Below are 21,914 nucleotides of genomic sequence, written 5' to 3' on the forward strand. Positions count from 1 at the left end.
TTTTTTTTAAGTATTTAATCCAAATTTAATATCAGGTTTTTTTGGAAAGAAATGTCTCTTTTTCTTTTCTTTGGGACTCTTTTGGGGGGTAGGTAATTAGGTGTATTTATCTGTTAGTGGAAGCCCTGGGGCTTGAACCAGGGACCCCGTGCACGCTAAGCACACCATCTACCACCCCCCCATGATCTTTTCTTTTTGCTTTAGCTGCCAAGAATCTTACAGCTGAATTTCTAGTCGGACTTTAACACTTGCCCTGACTCCAGGGAATCCATTTTTATGACTTTACCTCCCCCAGATTTCATTTAAGTATTGAATCTCCAATTTCTCTTCACTCTCAGTTTTGCCTTTTTGTTTTATGGTTGTTAAGGTGTGTTTAAAAAAAATTGTTTAATTTCTCTTTTAGCAGGAGGCTGAAAGTAAATAAATATGTAAACAAACAGCACACTTAAATGCTTTTATACATTCTAAGCTGTTTAGTAGTTACTTAAAAACCGAATTGAATATTAAAGTGATAACATTTTTAAATTATTTTTTAATTTTTTACAATGATATAGCTGATTTAAAATATGATATGTTTCAGGTGTACAATAGATGCTCCATTTATAGTTACTGTAAACATTGGCTGTATTCCCTGTGTTGTAAGATACATCCCTGTAGCGTGTTTACATTACATGTTGCAGTTTGTATAAGAAAGTTGGGTAACGCAGAGTCTGGGGCATGGCTGTGTCTCACCCAGGGTCACGCTCACCCTGCCTGTCAGAGACCAGGCCCTCACTCCTGTCTGCAGGGCAGCGAGTGGAGGCAGCCCTCATCAGCGCTGGCACCACCCTCTGAGCGGCAGTGACAGCAGTGTCTGTGTGTGGACGTGCAAAGTGTTTTTCCAGGAGTTTTACATGCATTTCTGCATTTAATAATTAAAGCCCTCCTGTGAGGAAGCGTTTTATGATTTTAATGAATAATACATTTTTTTTGATATTGATAGACATCAAACCTCCGGAAAATTTACAGAAGTAGTACAGTAAACGCTTAGATACAGTTCACTTTAAAGGGCACTATTTGTCCTTTTGTGTCTGGCTTATTTTAGCATAAAATTTCAAGGTTCATCCATATTGTAGCCTGAGTCAGTACTTTATTCTTTTGGTTTCATAATATCCTTTTCCTTTTTTTTCATTTTTGGTCTATTTAAAAATATTTTCATTGAAGTCTAGTCAGTTTATAATGTTGTGTCAGTTTCTTGTTACAGCACAACAATTCAGTTAAATAGGAACATACCTGTATTCATTTTCATATTCTTTTAAACATAAGTTACTATAAGATATTAAATACATTCTCCTGTGCTATACAGTATAAACTTGTGGTTTATTCTATACATACTCAGTATCTGCAAATCTTGAACTCCCAATATATTCCTTCCCACACCCTCTCCACTCTGGTAACCATAGTTTGGTTTCTATGTCTCTGTGTCTGTTTCTGGTCTGTAGATAAGTTTATCTTTTTGTGTCTTTGTTTTTTGACTTTTTTTTTTAAGATTCCACATGTGAGCGATCTCATATGGTATTTTTCTTTCTCTTTCTGGCTTACTTTTCTTTGAATGACATTCTCCAGGTCCATTCATGTTGCTGCAAATGGCATTACTTTATTATTATTTTATGGCTGAATAGTAGTCTATTGGAGAAATATACTACAGACTCTTTATCCAGTCATCTTTCAGTGGACATTTAGGTTGTTTCCATGCCTTGCTATTGTAAATAGTGCTGCTGTGAACATTGGGGTAAAAGTGTCTTTTTGAGTTAGGGTTCCTTCTGGATATATGTCCAGGTGTGGGATTGCTGGGTCATATGGGAGGTCAATTTTTTGTCTTTTGAGGAACCTCTATACAGTTTTCCACAATGGCTCCACCAAACTGCATTCCCACCACAGTGAAGGAGGGTTCCCAATTCTCCATAGCCTTTCCAGCATTTACTGTCTGTGAACTTCTGAATGATGGTTATTCAGACTGGTGAGAGGTGAGTCTTGATTGCAGTTTTGATTTGCATTTCTCTGATAATGATATTGAGCATTTTTTTCATGTTCCTATTGGCCATTTGTATGTCTTCATTGGAGAAAAGTTTCTTTAGGACTTCTGCCCATTTTTGAATTGAATTGTTTGTTTTTCTTTCTTATTAAGTGTAAAAGCTGTTTACATATTCTGGGAATTAAGCCCTTGTCAGTTTCATTTATTGCAACTATTTTCTCTCATTCCATAGATTGTCTTTTTGTTTCCTTTACTGTGCAAAAGCTTGTAAGTTTAATTAGATCCTACTTGTATTATTTTGCTTGTATTTCTATTGCTTGATTAGACTGCTCTAGGAAAACATTGTTGAGATGTATGTCAGATGTTTTGCCTATGTTTACTTCTAAGAGGTTTATAGTGTCTTGTCTACATGTTTAAGTCTTTAAGCCATTTTAAATTTATTTTTGTGTATGCTGTGAGGGAGTAGCCTAACTTCATTGATTTACATGCAGCTGTCCAGTTTTCCCTACACCATTTTCTGAAGAGGCTGTCTTTACTCCATTGTATGTTCTCACCTCCTTTGTCAAAGATTCAATGACCAACAGTTTGTGGGACTATTCTTGGTAATTTTGTTTATCCGTTCATTGATGGATGGATATTGTTTGTAATCTTTGGCTACTCTGAATGATACTGCCATGAATATTGATGTGCAAGTTTTTGTGAGATTATATTTTCATTCTGTTGGCTGTACAGTTGGCCCGCCATATCTGTAGTTTCCACTTCATGGATCCAGATGGCTGGTTGTAAAGGGACTCGAACATCCTTGGATTATGGTATCCAGGGTGGGGTGTTCCTGAAACGAACCCCCCGAGGATACTGAGGGATGACTCTATATGTAGGAGTGGAATTGCTGTGCCATATAATTCTAACCTTTTGAGGAAACACCAGGCTTTTCCAAAGAAGCTGCACCATTGCCCCTTTCCAATGGCTGCGTATTGAGGGTTCCCATTTCTCTGCCTCCTGACCGACACTTGTTATTGTCCATGTTTTGATTATAACCATAATAGTGAGTGTAAAATCAGAAATCATTTTGATTTTGATTTCGCTAGTGATGCTGAGCATCTTTTCATATGCTTATTGGTCAATTGTGTATCTATTTAAATACTTGGCATATTTAAAAATTGGGTCGATTTTCTTTGTATTGGTCAGTTGTAAGCATTTGTTTTATATCCTGGATACTAGTCTCTTATTAGATATATGCTTTGCAAAATTTTTCTCCTATTCTGCAGATTGTCGTTTCACTTTAGTTTTTTTAAACATTAAAACAATTTCTTTCTAGGGGAGGTAATTAGATTTATTCATTTTATTTTTCTTGCTAAGCACGCACTCTATCACTTGAGCTACCCCCTTCCCCTTCATTTCACTTTCTTGATGATGTCCTTTGTAACAAATGCTTTTAATTTTGATGAAGTCCATTTTATCTTACTTGTTTTTCACTTGTGCTCTTAGTATTGTATCTAGGAAGCCATAGCATATCCTTGAACCACAAATATTTAAACTATGTCTTCTTTTAGAAAGTTTATACATTTAGTTTTTACGTTTCCGTCTATGATCCATTTTGAATTAATATTTTATTTGTTATATAAAATAGAGGTGTCCAGATTCCAGATTCATTCTTTTGCCTTCAGATACTCAGGTGTCTCTGCACCATTTGTTGAATAGACTATTCTTTCAATGGAGTTTTGTTGGCACATTTCTGGAAAAATGACTGTAAATGTAAGTTTCCCCCCTGGATTTTTTATTGTGTCTCATAGATTTATGCATCCAAACTTATGCCAGTACCATAATGCCTTGAGTACTATGGATTTGTAGTAACCTTTGAGTGAGTCCTCCAACTTTGCTCTTCTTTTTCAAGATTGTTTTGGCTGACCTGGGTCCCTTGCACTTCCATATGAATTTTGGCATCAGTTCTTCAATTTTTGCAAAGAAGTCAGCTGGAATTTTGATAGGGATTCCATTAAATTTGTAGATCAATTTCGGGAGTCTTAACATTTTTAACAATATTGTCTACCATTCCATGAACACAGGATACCTTCCATATATGTAGATCTTTTAATATTTTTTTGGTGATACTTCAAAATGTTCAATGTGCAAATCTTGTAAAATTTTGTTAAATGTATCTCTCATTTTATTTTTAATGCTGTTGTAATTGGAAAGGCTGAGCTTCCTAAGGGTGGGACTATATAACAATTTATTTATTTCTAGGATTCCTACACAGCAAATACCCTAGATTTATATTTGCTACATAAATCTATCCACAATTCTTCCCACCCCCGTGTCATAAGAAACCAAGAACCAGGTTAAGCTACCTGAACACCTATGTGGAAGTGAGAAGTGAGACCCTTGGTTGGGGCTTTGTGCAGATTATACTGAAAGCTTATTCATTATGGCTTCATCTTAATTTCTTTTAAACAATCCTTTCAGTGTTTATAGTCAGATACATTAAGAAAATGCCCTTTCGATGTGTGGAGGAGCTAAGACTATAATTTTCAAATAATTTCTAGTGAGAGTGTTGTACTTGAAACTAATTTGCATCAATCTTTGAAGATATATGTTTCAGGAGCTTTGACTATATAATACCTGTCTTTATTCAATAACTACAACTAAATGCTCAAACAACATGTAAGAGTTTGAGCAAACTGCCCCCACCCCGTAGTGCTGGTTGCCTGCAGCTATAACTGGAGTCAAGTCTTACCTATCCCAGTACGCTTGGGTGGATCTTCTCAAAGGGGTTCGTCCAATAGTTTGTTGGTAGTCTTTTGGACAAAGCCATAAAGCATTGATTTAAGGTTGCTGGAATGGAATCTATTTTTTTAATATTAAGTAAGCACATATTGAGTGCTTACTGTATGTTGGGAATTGTCCCTTAGCTTCACATGAATATTATTTCGCTTAAAACCTCTCATATTTCCTTGTTATTCACACTTTACAGATAAGGAGTCTGAGTATTAGGTTTTCTCTCTTTTGGGGGGAGCTCATTATCAATGATGGGAAGTTGTAAGGAAAAAGATACTGATTCATCCAGAGAAAACATTTTTCTGAGAGTCAGCACTGAAGAGGGTGATCATTGTTTGAGTGAGAAGAGCCCCGGGTTGTACGGAGTCAGCATCCCTGTCCTGGACACGGCAAGTGTAGCGCTGCGTGGTGGGTGAGGTGGCGCGGCCGCGCAGGGAACGCAGATGCCGGGCCGTTGGGCTGTACTCAGGCCGGGGGGGCTTTCTCCTAAGGGAAGTGGAACGTCATTGTCAGATTTTAAGTAGGGGAGAGGGGTGCTCTCATAGATCACTTTTGTCTTGTAGAATGATTAGAAACATTTAGAAGGCTCGGAAGGAGGTGATGTGATAAGTCAGAGTAGGGTGGCTGTGAGGTGTAGCAGTGTTCAATTTTCAAGTGGTTTTCAGTCCCAGTTTTGTGGCTCAGTAGCCGTGTCACTTTGGATGATGCACTCAAGGAAGTGAAACAATTTATCTTATTAATTGAAGCAGTGATATACCGACTTCCCAGGACTTCTGTGGAGATCCAGTGAGATAACGTGTACACAATGTACAGCGTGGTCCCCAGCACAGAGTCAGTGCTGAGGGAGTGCCAGTGAGAACCTGGTAGGTGAGGTGTGGGTGGTGTGACTCGTTGACTGAGGAAATTGGGCCCTGAAGGAGGGGTCCAGTCACATCTGTGAGTGATGGGACTGAGCTGGGAGAGGCAGACAGACCTTGACCCCGACAAGGGGCCCTGGGCAGGACGGCCATGGGAGGAGCACCATGAAGTCAGCTCTTTGCAGGTGGAGTTGGAGGTGCCCTTGAAACATCTAAGTGCAGTGCCACAATCACAGAGGAGGTCTAGGCCCGGGCTGTGCATTTTCCTATAATCTCAATCCCTGAGGACGCCAAGGTATTGATCATTGAACGTGAAGACATACTTACAGGACAAGTGAATAGTAGCATCATCTCTGTCATCAAAGCTCACGTCTCTTTATTCATCACTCACTTTGCTAATTGGGTACTTACAGAGCTCACTTCACCATCCTCACCTGGGCTCAGGCTCCACAGGAAAGATCTTGTGAGTCTCCCTCTTTACCAGAAGAAAACACATTTAGCTTGTAGACTTCTCTACCTTGCCAGACTTAGAATTTTAGTTTGTTGATTTAATTCTGTTTTCTGTTGGCCGTCGCCTGACAGGAGAGACATTTTACCTCATGGTCAGGTTTGAATTAGCTGTTACTGAGAACTGCTGATCTGATCTATAGTGTATTCTTTCTATTAACTTTGTAGAGTACTTATCATTTTTCTGTCTTTGTCCTTTAATTTTGTTTCCTCTTCAATGTTCTATCCTATTTGGGGCCTTATTTTATTTTTTAATTAAAAAATGTCTGTTAGCAGTTTAGAAAACAAAAGCAAATAAAAAATGCACATGATAGCTAGATTTAGAATATATCTAGTGTGTTTTCTGTCTCGGCAATGGAGGGTTCTAGAAAGTCTTGAAAACCTTCATTACATAAGTTCCTTAAAATGCTGATTAAGAAATAAGACCTTCCTTCCTCATCTTTCAAGCTGCACAGCTAATTGTCAAGAAAGTGAGGGGAAATCCTCAGAAGCCAAGTCAAACCAGAAAGCAGGGATTCTGGGAGATACGTGACCCTTAGAAGCCCTGGGGGCCAGTTGGCTCCTGAACTGAGTTTCAGTTGCCTTGACAGGAGGTCAGGAGATGAGCCCCAGGCCTCTCACACTGGGAGTTGGATGGCTGTTCTTATGTAAGGCCAAGCACATCCTGAGAATCCTGCTTTATAAATTGTGAATTAGAAAGAATAGTAAATAAGCATTCCTCAAGGCAAGGAAGTAAGGAAAGTCAATTTTTTTGGAAGCGGGGGAAAATAACATATCCAATGTAAGTATTTAGTTTAAATCTGTTCTGGCATGAGAGTGACAACAAACTCCTGGCAGAAAATCTCCTGCCGGAAAGAGAAGTTGTGTTTTGAATGAATCAGTGGGCAGCCATTCCGAAAAAGTTCTCCAGAGTCTTCTGGATCAAGATACTGGACCCAAACACCTCCCTTCCATGGTCTCATTTAAATAACCAGAAAGGTTTTAAAGGAAAGAAGCCATAATCATAGTTCTATTTATTGACATTAATATATGCTAAGAATTCAGAGGTGACTATGGAGTTGTCTCCTCTTTTATGGACCTTACTTTCTATTTGACATAGTTGGGGAACTTGGTGGAGGGTGGTGTTAGTCTGTTGCATTTAGCCAGGACAGGAGATTAAGAAAGCAGTGAAGGGCGGGTGACATTTTTAGCTGAGGACAGTCCTGTTCAGTTGGTTTGTAATTGCAGGCTCGTTGAGTTGTCACTGGAGGGAATTGATCTTATGGAGTTTGGACTTAACTCAGGCCTCTTCAGAATGGACAAGTGAACCTGGAGAAAGACAGTCAAATCTGTGCAGACATTAAAGTCCACGTGAACGTGCTGTATCCCTGAGCCAAAGATAGGACAAGTAGGCAGCACTTCTTGAGGACAGAGGAGTGGTTTTTAAGGTTCTCCAAGAATGAAGCCCAGGGAAACGGGATGGCCAGTTGTCAAACTGTGACGTTGCTCTTTGGACGGTGTACCCACCGAGGTTATTGGCCGTTTATAGGTTTCCATTTCTCTTTAATGCATGACAGGTGATGAGGACGTTGGCACACACTTTTGACACCTTGTCGAAGTGACTGGGTACCTGCCTAGAAGTGCGGGCACAGCTACGGCTGCGCCTTACATCTTGCCGCCCATCCCGCTCCCTGGCTCCGTGATCACGGCAGAGTGGTTCCTTGATGACCTGTCCGTCTCCTCTGTGACATCATAACCCAACAAAATACCGGAGCGTATTAGCTTGGCTTTGTTCTTTTCCATCCTTCCCTTCAAATGATGATGACTGATAATGGACCCAGTTACTTTTGCAGATGATTTACACGTAGGGCTTTCAGTACAAACCTCGTAATCCCCACTGTGTGATCTAGAGAAGAAAGTTACATTCTTTCCAAATTGTTTTGATGCACTTATGTGGGAAAATGATGTACGTTTGAATATGTATTTCCTCTATGAATCATCATGGCTACAGATGAATATTTGTAGACATGGAATGAGTTTACTGTATTTGAACTGTATGGTCCCCTAAATTCTCCCCAGCTTTTTAAAGTCATCACTGGAGTGCTACCTCCACAGTGTCCCAAAGCATCCACCACTGCCTGTTCTTCGGACACTGTGAGTTTCCAAGTTGGAGAAGGCTGCTGGCTGTTGAGGCATTCTCTGGCACATCTCTGGCTGGCTGATGTGAGCTTAGCACACAAGATTTGGCAGACAGTATCTAACAATGGTCACGTCCATTTCTGGAACACTCATTTAGGATTTTACACCTATGCTAGTGGCATACGTTATTTCATTTAGTTTTCCCAACTATCATAATTAGATTTTATCACCTGTATTAATAAGGAAACTGTCAAAGCGAGTGATGTGCAGACTTTGGACTGGAACACTGGTCTTTCTGATCCCTATCTCTGTTCCCTCCCCAGCCTATCCTTCCAAATGGCTAAGAGACTCTTCCTCAGTCTTGAGTTTCCCGCTGATGTTACCACTGTCTTTGTTTCTGGAGAGGAAAACAAGTCTAAACTTACTTTCCAGTTGGAAATGGAATGGAGAGTTAACGTTGGAAGCCGGGAGAGTCTGTCCTGTGATGAAGCGGTCTCTGAGCCACTTCCATTGGGACGTCACGTCACTGTCTGGGCCCCTTGCACAGCCTGTGCACAGGTGATAAGCCAGATGTGCCGAGCAGTCCTACCGGACAGGGAAGTGCGTTGGAAATCAGTTTGGGTATTTGGTTTCATTACATAGGTTCCTGAGGGCCTTGGCCTGGCACTTCAAGTGGGACCACTCCCTGTCCCACAGACTCATGCTCTGGGCCCGTGCAGACCTAACGTGGCCTCAGCCTGAGGCTCAGGGCCCGTGGTGATGAGGAGCATTTTAGTCCAGGGTCTGCCGGAGGCTCTGACACTTCTTGGCCGTGGGAATTTGTCCAGGATGATAATAAATCCTCCCCGAGATTCAGATTTCCTTGCCTGTGAGCCGGGGTAGTAATAGTTTCTGAAATGATTATAATGATTCAGTAACGGGCACAGCGTGTGCTGGCAGGTAGCTGGTGTTTAAGGAGCAGAAGTCGCAGTCACTCTGTCAGCATCTCACGGTGTGCTCTGTGCTTTGAGAGGTTGTGTGTTTGGTGAAAGTCCCGCCCAAACACTAGGGTGTAGATGAACTGTTGTTCCTTTACTTTCCCGTCCTTTTCCTCTTTCCCTTCTCTGTGTCCCATGTTTAGGTAGCAGATTCCTCTGTTTCAGGGAATACGCGCCTTTCAAGTAAAAGGAGAGGCGGAACGTGGAAAGGTGGGGCCCAGAAGAGGTCTGGAGCGTCTGCACAGTGCTGCTTCCCTGCATTTCTGCATCCGGTCCCATCAGTGCACGAAGTCAGCCTTCCTCTTCCTTCCTGTGTCATTGGGTCTCTGTTTTAAGGGAAAATTTTTTAAGGGTCTTTTTTCACTTACATGTTTCGTTCAGATGCTTGTTGCTTTTCTCCCTGTGCTTCAGCATTCCTAGGAGAGAATTCAGCAGTGCAGCATCCTCTCCGAGCTCTATGAGTTGATCGGCTTCCACCGCAAGTCCGCCTTCTTCAAGAGGGTGGCCCCCGTGCAGCGCGGGGCCCCCGGCATCCCGGAGCCTGGCGGGAAGGTCTGCTACCGACTCCTTCTGCAGACGCTTCCTGGCTACAGTCTGTCGCTGGATCTGCAGGACTTCAGCAAAGTTGTTGGAACTAAAACATTGCTTCAGTCCCATTAACCATGCCTGGTTTGGGCCCTGCTGTCCTGTCTCATCAGGGTAAATTGTGATTCGTTTAGAACAGGCCTCAGCAGACTTTTTCTGTCAAGGGCTTGGGAGTAAGTATTTCAGGGTCTGCAAACCTCCTGATCTCTAGTGCGGCTGCTCAGCTCTGCTGTTCTGACGCCAGAGCAGCCGGACATTCCACACACCCACAGAGTTTTATTAACAGCTTTGGCTGGGGCTGGATTCGGTGTATGAACTGCAGTTTGTCCCCAGAGCTCCTCACTATTGACGCCTCCACCAGAGCGTGCATTTGCGACAATGGGTGAACCTGCACTGACACATCATCATCACCCAGAACCCAGACTTGACACTAGGATTTACACTTGGTGGTGTGCACTCTGTGGGTTTGGACAGATGTGCAATGACATGTATCCACCGTCACAGCATCATACAGAGTAGTCTGTCTTAGTGACCTTAAAATGCTCCGTGCTGCACCTCATTCATTGCTCCTTCCCCTCTAGCCTCTGACAGCCACTGATCTTTTAGTCTCTGTGGTTTTCCCTTTCCCAGAACACCATACAGTTGGAATCAGACAGTTGTGGAACCTTCCCAGATTGGCTTCTTTCACTTAGTAATAAGCATTTAAGGTTCCTCCATGTCTTTCCATGCCTTGATAACTCATTTCATTTTAGCACCAAATAATAGTCCATTTTCTGGCTGGACCACAGTTTTTCCATTCACCTACTGAAGAACAGCTTAGTTGTTTCTGAGTTCTGGTGATTATGAATAAAGCTGCTATTAACATCTGTATGCAGATTTCTGTGTGGACATAAGTTTCCATTTCATCGAGTAAACACCAAGGAGCACAGTTGCTGGATCATATGTTAGGAGTACGTTTAGTTTTGTAAAAAATTGCCAGACCATCTTCCAAAATATCTGGGCCATTTTACATTCCCACCAGCAATGCATGAGAATTCCTGACGCTCCACATCCTCACCAGCATTCGGTGCTGTCAGTGTTCTGCGTTTTGGCAGTTCTGACAGGTGTGCAGTGGTACCTCGCTGTTTCAGTCTGCATCCCCTTGATGACAGATGCTGTGGAGCATCTTTCCATAGACTTCTTTGGCATCGAGATTTCTTCTTTGATGAGGTGTGTGTTCAGGCATTTTGCTCATTTTTTAATCAGGTTGTTCATCCTTCTTGTTGAGTTTAAAGAGATTTTGGTATATTCTGGATATCAGCCCTTTATCAATGTGTCCCTGCCCTTCACCTGCAGCACCGGAGTTGTCCTTTGGGTCTCAGTGGAGTGTCAGCTCTTCAAAGAGGTTCCCTGTCTTCCCTCAGCCTAAATACTCTCCTTGTATTTTTCACTTTCATTGACTCATTTTGTTCTTTTTAAATAGCATTTCCCATAATTTGTAAGTACATTAAAAAAAGGGCAATGATTGAACACCACCTCCCCCACCAGGCTGTGTGCCCTGTGAGAGCAGAGGCCCTGTCCCCACTCACCGTTTCCCATGACAGCACAAGGCACATGTCCATGTAAAAGTGTGTAACGTGGGGCCAAACCTGATGAGCAGCTATGATGACATGTGTTGGCTTCCATTTATTGAGTAGACTTTGTTTCTGATCTTAATTATTAAATCATATGAATGAAACTTGTTTGTTTTGAAAAATAAACAACAAAGCACACCTCCATTTGATTGGTAGTTTCCACTTAGCCTTCTGACCCAGGAGGGGATGTTCACCATCATTTTGTGGAGGAGGTTGGGGAGGTAAAATAAGAGAGTGAGATTAAATAAAGTAAAAATGATAACTATCCGTTGGCTTTATTTTCACTAAGACATAAAAGTTACTTTAAACCCTATCTCAGGTGTTGTTCTGTTGTTTTAAACATTTCTCATAGAATTAAATGGAAGCCCACTAAACCCTGAAAGGGAAATTGTGTGCTCAGGTCCTGAAAAGTGTTTATGTCTATTTCTTGAAATGCACATTTTCCCTGCTGGTTACAGAAATTCGAGGCGGGAACACAGCTGTCCGCTGTGTGTCTGCCGGCTTCACGGGCTGCTCACTTTCATTTTCATTTTCTTGTGTTGCAGTTTATGAAGGTTTTCCATGAAATATATTGCTCAGCCTTTTCCTGAATGAAGGATTGAATTTTCCACAGGAAATCTAATGAAAGATGGTAACAAGGCACATGGGTTTCCCAAAAAGGAATACTTGATGTAATAAACTCTCACTATGGTGAACTTTTTTAATACAAGCCAGTTGAAAATTTTATCACTAGGTCATAGGCCACAAATCTGTTTTAAGAATAAAAAGATTCAAATTTTATAGAAGAAGCAGTTTGAATCAAGTAGAAATTATGATTTGTACACTAGTTGGGGTTAGAACTTATACACAGTCTTCTCATAATTGCCTGTGGTAGGAACTGGATCATTACTTATTTATTAAAAACTAAATCCACTAGGTGCTATTTGCCCAATTCTTGATGCAGCAGTGCTGAGGTTAGTTATGTTGGGCCATTTAGGATTGTTAGCTAGGTTTTCCGGACATTAATTTCAGCCTCTTTATCTTTTTTACAATCTCTTCTTTTGTATCGGCCTTTGGTCTTTTGACAACGTGGAAATACTCCACGGATCTGCCTTTCCCTTTTTTCCTGTCTTTGTGGGAAAAGATTTCTGAAAGAAAAACTACTAGGATATTAATGATTTTGTGTGGGGTAAGTTTATTCAGTTCTAAGGATTTCAATTAATACGTATTAATACTTGCCATTCAGCTAATGACAGTAAAATTATAAACTAACTTATGTATACATCAGTAAGTATAGTACAATCAGCCCATCACCCAGATTAAGGAATTCACAAACTTTTCCATATTTCCTTTATTCAGACCTTTGTTCTTTTATTTCTCCTTTGTTGAAGTATTTGACAGCAAATCCAAGAAGACATGTCATTTTACACTATGTGTTCAAGTAGGTATGTCTGAAAAATGAGGGCCTTTTTTTGATCAGGTTTTTCCATTTGACCCATGTGCTTGTTAAGTATCAGCTTTATTAGGCATCTCACTAGGAATTAGGGATCCTTGGGGCAATGAGACAGTCCTGGCTCCCAAGGAATTTAAGGGCTGATGGAAGAAATCAACTCAGGAGCTTGGGTGCCTCACTTAAGGTCCCTACTGGATGACACCAATTGGACAAAATTTGTGCACAATACAGTAGGATTCACAGAAGGGACTGGTCAGTCTTGTAGGGCAGGCCGTGAGAGAGGCGGTCAGCAGGGCTACAAGAGGAGGACTCATTTGATCAGAATCTGAAATCCTTTCTGCCAACCTTTCTACCAAGCCCCCAGGGCCCATCACACACAACCCTGTGCTGTAACTGTTTTTGATTCCAGTTACCACATCTCCTTCAGGAAGGATTTTAAGGTGGAAAATATTTAAAATCCGTAATTGTTGCCAGAAGGGACATAGAACAGGGAACATGTAAACAACACAAATGTCCATCAGCACATGACTGGATAAAGACGAGGTGATACATATATACAATGGAATACTACTCAGCCATAAAAGATGCCATTTGCAGCAACATGGATGGACCTGAAGACTGTCATTCTAAGTGAAGTGGGGTGGAAAGAGAAAGAAAAATGCCATATGACTTCATTTATGGGGAATCTAAAATTAATAGCAATAATAATAAGACCACAAATGAACTAAATATTGTTTTGATTTTTTGAATATATGCAAGCACATCTGACTGTCCTTTGTGATTGGATTACCATATTCTGTTTATTCTTTTGTAGATGTCCTTAAACCTCTGGTAACTAATTTTAAAAATCTGAAGCTCTAATCTGTTCTTAGAAACAATAATTAGTACATATATGTAAACAAAAAATGCAGTATGCTCTATACATGTATTTGCATGCAATATGTGTATGTGAATTTGAACTGTAAAAATTCTACCTAATAAAACTGAAAAAGGAAAAAAATAAAAAATTTATTTTAAAAAATCACCCCTCTTTAGATATTAAAACGTTCATTTCTGTGATTCTGTGAAAGACAGCATGGAAGTAGGTTTTTAAAATTTTCTCCTTGTTCCTCGGTGAGCAGCCTGGGCTGCACAGCTTGGCCGCCACAGGCACCCAGGGCTTGCCGGCTTGCTCCTCACTTGTTGGGAGGAAGATTAGCTGCTCCAGGAATATTTATGTTCTTAGAAGTTGCTGAAAACCCCACAGAGCTTCTGTTTACATGGAGTGTATCTGTCAATATACCCCATTATAGAAATTAGAACAGAAAATTTAAACCCAAGAACTGACAAGCACACGCTGTCCCAGCACGTGGTCAAAGCAGTGCTGCCACGATGGCGTGTGTTGGTTCTAGAAAAAATGCACAATACACTCAAGAATGAGGGTGAACCCACAGATCTCATCTCAGCAATGCTATGAAGAGGTGGGAACCAAAGACCCTAAAACAGTGTTGAAGTCCCCAGATGTCTCAGAACACACAGAGCCATGGGTTCAAGAATCCAGTGTCTCACGGATCATCAGATGTGGAGACCGAGTCCTGGGTCAGGAGAAGCAGAATTAGGGACAGAAAGCACACAGTCCTATTGACAGCAAAGCTTTAAAGGTTTTGAATTGACGAAGTTTGGCAAAGATTTGCATTTAGACTACTACATTTCTTCTCCTGGAGACGTTAGAAGGATAACACTGATTAATAGAGGATGATTGTAATGGATTAATTATGATACTGATGACATGGGCTGCGAACACTAACCCTGCACTCAGTGTATAATAAGCCTTTTATGTACACAATTCATTAGGTCTCCACACCCCTGCAACGTGGCATTAAGCACTCATACAACCATGAAACCAGTGACTATAAAACAGTCACAAGCCTTCCTCTCCAGCATGAGGTAGCAAAACCAGCAAGGATTTTCAATGACAAAAGCCAAAATCATATATTTTTGGGAAAGAAAGCAAATGAAACACTGAAGAACAATAAACCAAAAGAGCAGATGGAATGGAAAATTTTATTGAAGAAAGCAATGATTGATTCAATTAAAACAGCTAATGTCCCTGGTATAATTGAACCATCAATCCAAATTTTTGGAAAAGTGGGTTGTGAAATTACTGTCTCATTTAATATTGGAATTCCCATTTGGACCAATTTGATATGCACCACTGGTGTGAGGTTAGATATTTAGGTAAATAACAATATTCCTATTTTTTAAGTTAACAGGAAACATAACACAGGACTCCAGATTTAGGGAGAGAATGCAAAAAACTACTATCATACTCCATCCAGTAAGGACAAGTGTCCCTGCGTCACCAAAGCAATGAGAATTTGCACAAAGAAAACACAGTTCTCCAATTGTGACAAATACGAGACCGTGAGCCATGAGTTACGAGAACAAGCAACTGTTTAAATGCCATGGGCAAATTTTTTTTATCATCTTGAAAACATCACTGATGTTCTAGGTAAGAAAAAGAATTGTTTTACTAACAAATCCAACTGACACAGGGGTTTTTCCAAGTGAGAAGGTGATTCCAAAAAGTGCAGTAAAATGAGTAAAGATGATCTGCACAGTGACGTAGATGGTCTTAGACTAACCAGCACCACGATTCCTGGTTTTACACTTGCTTTCTGCTCGTCACCTCTGACACAAGAACTCATCAAATGATTGTTTTTTCTTTAGGAAAAAAAATAAATAAAATCTAACTGAAAGATGTGGTATGTAAAGCGGTAATGAAGTTTTCTAACCTTATGATGCAGCCAGTGTAATGTAGCACTTATTCGGGCACTAGAATTTTTAATTTATTTCTTTTATACCCTATTTCTATCCTAAAGGAGACACTTAAAGTTTTCTACTTTATTCAATGTATCTTGTGAGGGTTGTGATAAACACTGGTATGGCAGTTTTCAGAGATTCAAAATCGCCTCTGTGGTTGAGGTCAGGAAAGGCAAGGCTCCCTCACTGCTGCGACGGAGAAGGAATCCCCGGAGTCAGCCTCCGGGCAGCTTCCGAACCGCATTTGCTTGCACTTAGCACAGGACACCATCAGCAATTGTAACTCTGACAAGGAGATTTCCCCGGGGACATGGGAGGTGCTCTAACATTCTGAAGCCACTTGTTTCCCATTTAGGTAAGGCTTGAAAAAATAGTTTATTAGAAGTTACTCCCTTTGTATGTGCCTTTTGTCCTGAGAGGTCACTAATTAGCATAGAATATAAAATACCCCATAATATAAGAATTTAGGCACCACATCTTTCCATCTACCTATTTGTTTATCATATTTATAGTTAGGTTACATTTTCTATGACGTTCACTTCCGGGCACCAGAAAAGAATTGTTACAAAATATTTATTATAAATAGGGGGGACTGGGTCTAAGGGTTAAAAACCACTCCTGCTAACAATAAAACCATATAATAATTTTAATCTCAGTTGCATCAGACCTTCCAGAATTACTCCCTCAATTTCACTGTTAAAACAGTAATGGAATCTCTGTTCTTCCAAGACTCGGGCCTGATCACCACCCATCCAGATATCTGTCTGTGGGTCCCTACTTGTCCTCGAGGCCCCCGAACACACCATATGGGGTGAACTTTCTTCAGTGTCCCTACTGTAGGGGAAACCTGGAAGTCCCAAGCACTGTCCAGGAGTCACACCTACCAGCAAAAATCAAAGTCATGTGACTGAAACGGGACAACACAGGTGGTGTGATAGGGCTGAAAGCTCTCCAAAACAGGTTTGGGGGCCTAACCCAAGCCCTCCGGCTCCTAACATGAAGAAGGACAGGGAGTCCCAATTAGCCACGAGACTGGGGGGCTTCATTACTCCATGAATAAAGGATTTGTGCCAGTGCCACCTTTAGACAGGGAACCCCAGAACCCAGACTTGGAAGCATCCTGTCCCCTACCCTCTGAACAAATATTCTCTCAAGATACGTAGTGAGAGATGGGAGCCCCAGTGAGCTCTGGAATAAGATGCAATCTGAAAGACTGCTGGTAACAAATGGTGTGGAGCTCGGGCAGCCCCCAGGGCCACCAAACATTCTGGTACCACTGATGCCCACACTTCCATCCACAACAGCTTCTTCAGGACACTTACGCACAATAACCATCACACAAAAATGGTTGCTTAGACATGTTTTAAGAGAAATAACATTAAGAGAATGCCATATTCATGACAAGTCAGAGAAAAGACCCCAGAGTATTTACTGAATGAGATCTCACGTGTGCTCCACATGAGCTTTAAACCCTTAGGACACAGTCATGGAACAGTAGGCATTTTCTTTCTTTCCTCCAAGTTGGCTTTGCTGGAGAGCTCCGTAGACACTGGAAGACTCTGGATCCCACCTCTACTACTTACACAAAAGGCACAACACGAAGAGAGGTTTCAGCGCTGGTGCGACCGGCTCCAATGTGCGCACTCCAGTGCCCAGCTCCCCGAGGAGCAGAGCTCCCCCCACAGGAGCAGAAACCCCCAGGAGCAGAGCTCCCCCAACGGGCACTGCAGTGCCTGCGAGAATCAGGTATCTGATGAGTGAGCCTGGGGCGGGCAAGACAGGAAGCAAGCACCACTCCCTAACGCTCTGCAGGTGATCTCTGTGTCATCTTGAATAAATACAGTCAGCATTAAAGATGTTTGACCAGAGGGTAAAAGGTAAGGCCTCCCCAAATCTCGCATTCCTTTAGTGGGAGTCCTGTTAGAACACATGGTGACAAGAGACGCTGGCTTTACATGCGCACGTTGCCCTCAGGGCTGCAGGGGAGGCTACGGTGCTGCCTCTGCCCCACCTCCTGCCTTCGTCCCACAGACCTCACAGGGGCCGCTGACTCGTTCCTCTGACTTTCTCTCCTTGGTTGTGCTGCTCTTCCAGCTTTTAAGAGCTCATAAGAACCTCACCAGAAAATCTTTAACAATGAACGCAAATCAAATGAAATCAACCAAAGAAACACACTGCCTTCATCATTACTTTACATTTTAGGATGAAATTCTTGAAGACGACTCCCTGACCTGAAGGGATGGATGGAGGAGGAAAGAAAAGAAGACAAGCATCTTTGGCCCATAAAAAATGAGAGGTAACCAGATGGTGGCTAGTTTTCATTGCACCTCTCTGCCCTCCTCAATTTCACATGCCCCTCCCAACTCAACTCATCGGAACTCCACTGAAGGAGACGGCTTTGCAAATTTATTGGTAGCCAAAGAAATCGCTTGAGAAATAGTCTCCCAAACCCAGCGAGAACACTGAAAGCTGACCAGTGCCAGGATCTGAATACTAAAACACACAGATTCAAACTCCGACACCCTCCCTGGTGGGTGTACTTACAATGGGGGTGTGGCCGTGCAATTTGTCAGCATCCAACATATAAAAATGAAAGGGATACCAGTTTTCAACATCACAGTCCCTCTGAAACAACTGGTAGTCTATTAGGGTTTGTCGGCAGCAAAAGTCGATTTTCTCCTCTGCACGTGGAGGTGAACACACAGAAGAGACTGATGATCCCCGCTGCCAGTGTAGCTAAGTGTGTCCAAGCAAACTGAGTCCACCAGCCTTCTGATTAACAGGGGAGTGTGTGAGCCGTGTGGCTTTGCAGACTGATGGCCAGGCAAAGAGGGCGCTTCCTTAATTTGGGGAGAAAAACGCGGAAGCAGCACTCGCTGGAAATAAATTCTAATTAAAATTTCAGTTGCGCTTCCTGCAGCGTAACCCACGCCAATAGATGAGGCTCCCTCCGTGCTGTCCAGTCATGTGAGCCAGGCTCATTACTGTACCTGTGTGTTTGGTTTAGCAAGTGAATCATGTCTGTTTTCTGGAAATTACATGAGGGTGGAAAACCTTCCAAACATGTTCATTTATTTGCTGTGGAATTTGTTTAATCCTCTTGAGAGCATTTACAATGACAACCTTCTTAAATAAGCATCTTTGCCCGAGAGACCTTCCAAGGCACATGCGCCGAAACCTAGGACAACCCAGAAGCAAAATCAAAACCGTTAATAAATAATAATATGTCATAGCACTAACCACCAAAATTATATATATAAAAAAAAAAAAAGCCAGGGCTTTATGCTGTCCAGGGTTTGAATCATTTATTTGACGGGTCAATTATTACAAGAATAAACTTTTCTAAATGTAAAACCTTCTCAGAAATCTTCAACTACTATTCAAGAAAAATATCACAGAAAATTTCTGAAAAGCATTTAAAGGAAAATCATTTTTAACTGAATCTTATTCTAGGCACACAGAATAAATTCTCTTTAGAGAACTCCTACATTTTTTTTAATAAATGACCTATAAAAATACAACCAGCATTAATCAGTAAATCTTCATTCCTTATTTTTAAAATTTTTAGGGCATGCTATTTTTTTTAAATCAAATGAGGAGGTATTCGCAAGCCAATGGACAACGGAATTACCTAATGAGACATTATAAAGCAGCAAGAGCAACTAGCATTTTGACAAGCATTCTGCCTGAGAGTCACTCGTACCATCTCATTTTGACCTGGCCACTTGGAGGTGAGCTCCATCAGCCCACTTAACACTTGAAGAAACTGAGGCTCTGGGTGGTCATGTTTCCAGTACTTAGGGGAGCCAGGATCCAAACAGGGATCACTGTCTATAGAGCCTGTGCCTTTACCAGATCACACTTACATTCCTCACACTTCAAATGCACTCAGTCCCCGAGGTAACACACCTTCCTTGTGTTTCTAAGAGTTTTAGGAAGTACTGAAATACAAAGACTTATCAGACATTTGTGTGGGCTAATTTTTTATTTTCTGATTTTCCTGAATCAGTTCAGGCTGAATTCATACTACTTATGAGGAGAAGTCCTGAGGCAGAGGAGAGAGGGGAAGATAGTCCAGACATAAACAATTTCAACAGATCCACTTCATCAAGGAAGCAAAGTATTAAATAAACAACTTCAACAACAAGCTTGTCAATAAACCTTGGTGTCTCTGTCTCAGCCTGAAAGAGGGTAAGCCATCCAGCCCATCTGCCTTCCAGCCACATACCCTGGATGATCTTGGTTCCCTCACCTGTGACACGTGTGTTCTCCAGGGAATCTTTGTAGAGATTAAATGATAAAACTATATGCATAGGGGATACTTATTTGTTAGGCAGTAGACACTAAACAAATAATAAAATTATTTTATTTCATAAAAATGGGAGATAGGTCTCCCAATTAAACATTCCTGACAGAGTCCCAACAAGCACTTTAATTTATCTGCCAGAAATTGTAAAATAACATTTCTTTTTAAAGGCTGTATCCATTCTCCCTACTTTTTACCAATCCTGGCTGTTATCCTGAAAATCTATTCCCAGAACTTGGCATCCATCTCCCATATTTAAATCCTTTAAGTTTGAAATTATGATGAAGCTTGGGCACATAAAGATTCACACCATAATTCACAGAATAAACAAAGACCACAGGAACAGGGCCACTTCCAGACCCCATGTGCTCAGGACAGGCTCCAAAGTTCATAAAATCAGATGCATGCTGTTTGAAGAGAAAGAAAATTGAATGTGATCAAGGAGGTTGACATAGAGCACTGGCTGGCTCAAGAGACGACTCCTTCAACCCCTCGTCTGACTTAAGTCATCTAACAGTTATCAGGTGATCTCTAACTAAAAGTAAAACAGGGGTAGGGTTGAAAAGCAAATTTTTTCCTAAAATATATACATATTGTCAACTAAAAATTGGCACGTGTCATCTGCCTCTGATTTGATTAAGTCATGAGCCACTGCAGCTGCTGACATTCAACACCCTCTGAAAGCAGTTCTGTGTGGAGTTCAGGAATGGGGCGCTCTGTGCTCTGGGAAAATGGGCAGAAAATCTTTCAGATATTTAGACATTTTCAGGAAATTTTATGAGCCCAAATTCTTGCATCTCCTCCTATCTAGAAAAGCACTAAAATCATTAACAGAGACACCTGTTCCTCGACTAGCAGCAGCCTCGGACTTAACGTATACTTGACTGCACGTCCGCATACAATGAAATCTCATATAATGCTGAGCTCCCCCTCATCGTCAGAGCAGTTCCTCCGAGCTCTCTGAGATGCTGTCACCTGGGCTCTGGTCCTCATTTTGCCCCAGATAAAACTTAACCCACAACTCTCACGTTGTGTGTTTTAACGACAGTACCACAAAAATTAAGCTTACATACTTGAACTCATAGTAAACATTCAGTATCAAATATTTCTTGACTTAAATTATTTTTTAAAAGTAAATAATTATTCCATTTCTTAAATATAGCATCTTTAAATATAAATTAAAGATATTTGTGAATCTTCGAATGATATATTCTGGAGAAATTTTTAGCTACTTAATAAAAAAGCTATTGTGTGGAGTTTTAGAAATTCAGAAGTGGAAAAGAATAGTATTGTAACTCAGGTTCTTGTTTTAATTGCAGAGATCCTGAGGCCTCAAAAGACATATAAAGTTTCCTGATTTTATACACTGTCCTTTAACAGAAAGCCTAGAACTAAGATCCTGGTCTTTGAGAAACCAAGACTTGCTCGGCTGGTGCAGGGCTGAACTTTATGAAAATGGGTCATGAGAAAGAACCAGAATGCTGGGGCCTGGGCGAGGCAGCGGAAGGAAGGAGGGTCTCACCTGGTCGTGGGTGAGAAGTAGGCTCCCGCAGTGCTGGTGTGATCGGCATCCCTCAAGTGCCTGAAAACTACTATTTAGCACACCTGCCACTGAAAAGCACACATGCTGTTTAACTAGAAGGCTGACCAGGAGGCTTTCTCAGTGACACAAGGAGCTATTTTCATGTGAACTCTACAACTACAGGAAGAGAAAGAATAGAAAGCTGATATTAATTATTAATAATTTACACCAAGAACCAAGGAATTTCCAGGAGAAATATAAAGACTTGTTGGAAGTTTCATTATGTGAACTTACTGCCAATTCAGTTGTCTTAAAAATTGTTCTATAAAATATATTGTCCTTTGCTGTTCCAAATCACATTTGAAAGAATAATGTTTCTTAAGGGTGTTTCTCGAATTTTCTTCTA

General features: G+C 41.2%; 1 protein-coding gene and 1 long non-coding RNA gene across 2 annotated transcripts in view; both read left to right on the forward strand.

The window, feature by feature from the left end:
- The window catches only part of LOC141575162 (uncharacterized), a 148,648-nt gene extending 134,746 nt beyond the window's left edge, over window positions 1-13,902 (forward strand). The window contains exon 25 of the mRNA XM_074353793.1: window positions 1,867-13,902. The gene's annotated coding sequence lies outside the window, so the exon portion shown is untranslated. The remainder of the gene's footprint in view (window positions 1-1,866) is intronic.
- A 1,225-nt stretch (window positions 13,903-15,127) lies between these two features.
- LOC141575144 (uncharacterized) lies at window positions 15,128-19,865 on the forward strand. The gene is made up of 4 exons (XR_012502498.1): window positions 15,128-15,369; window positions 17,883-17,976; window positions 19,249-19,411; window positions 19,690-19,865. It is a non-coding gene; the product is annotated as an uncharacterized LOC141575144 (long non-coding RNA).
- Window positions 19,866-21,914: the final 2,049 nt, after the last annotated feature.

Source organism: Camelus bactrianus, chromosome 26 (assembly GCF_048773025.1).
Source record: "Camelus bactrianus isolate YW-2024 breed Bactrian camel chromosome 26, ASM4877302v1, whole genome shotgun sequence".
Classification (NCBI taxonomy): domain Eukaryota; kingdom Metazoa; phylum Chordata; class Mammalia; order Artiodactyla; family Camelidae; genus Camelus; species Camelus bactrianus.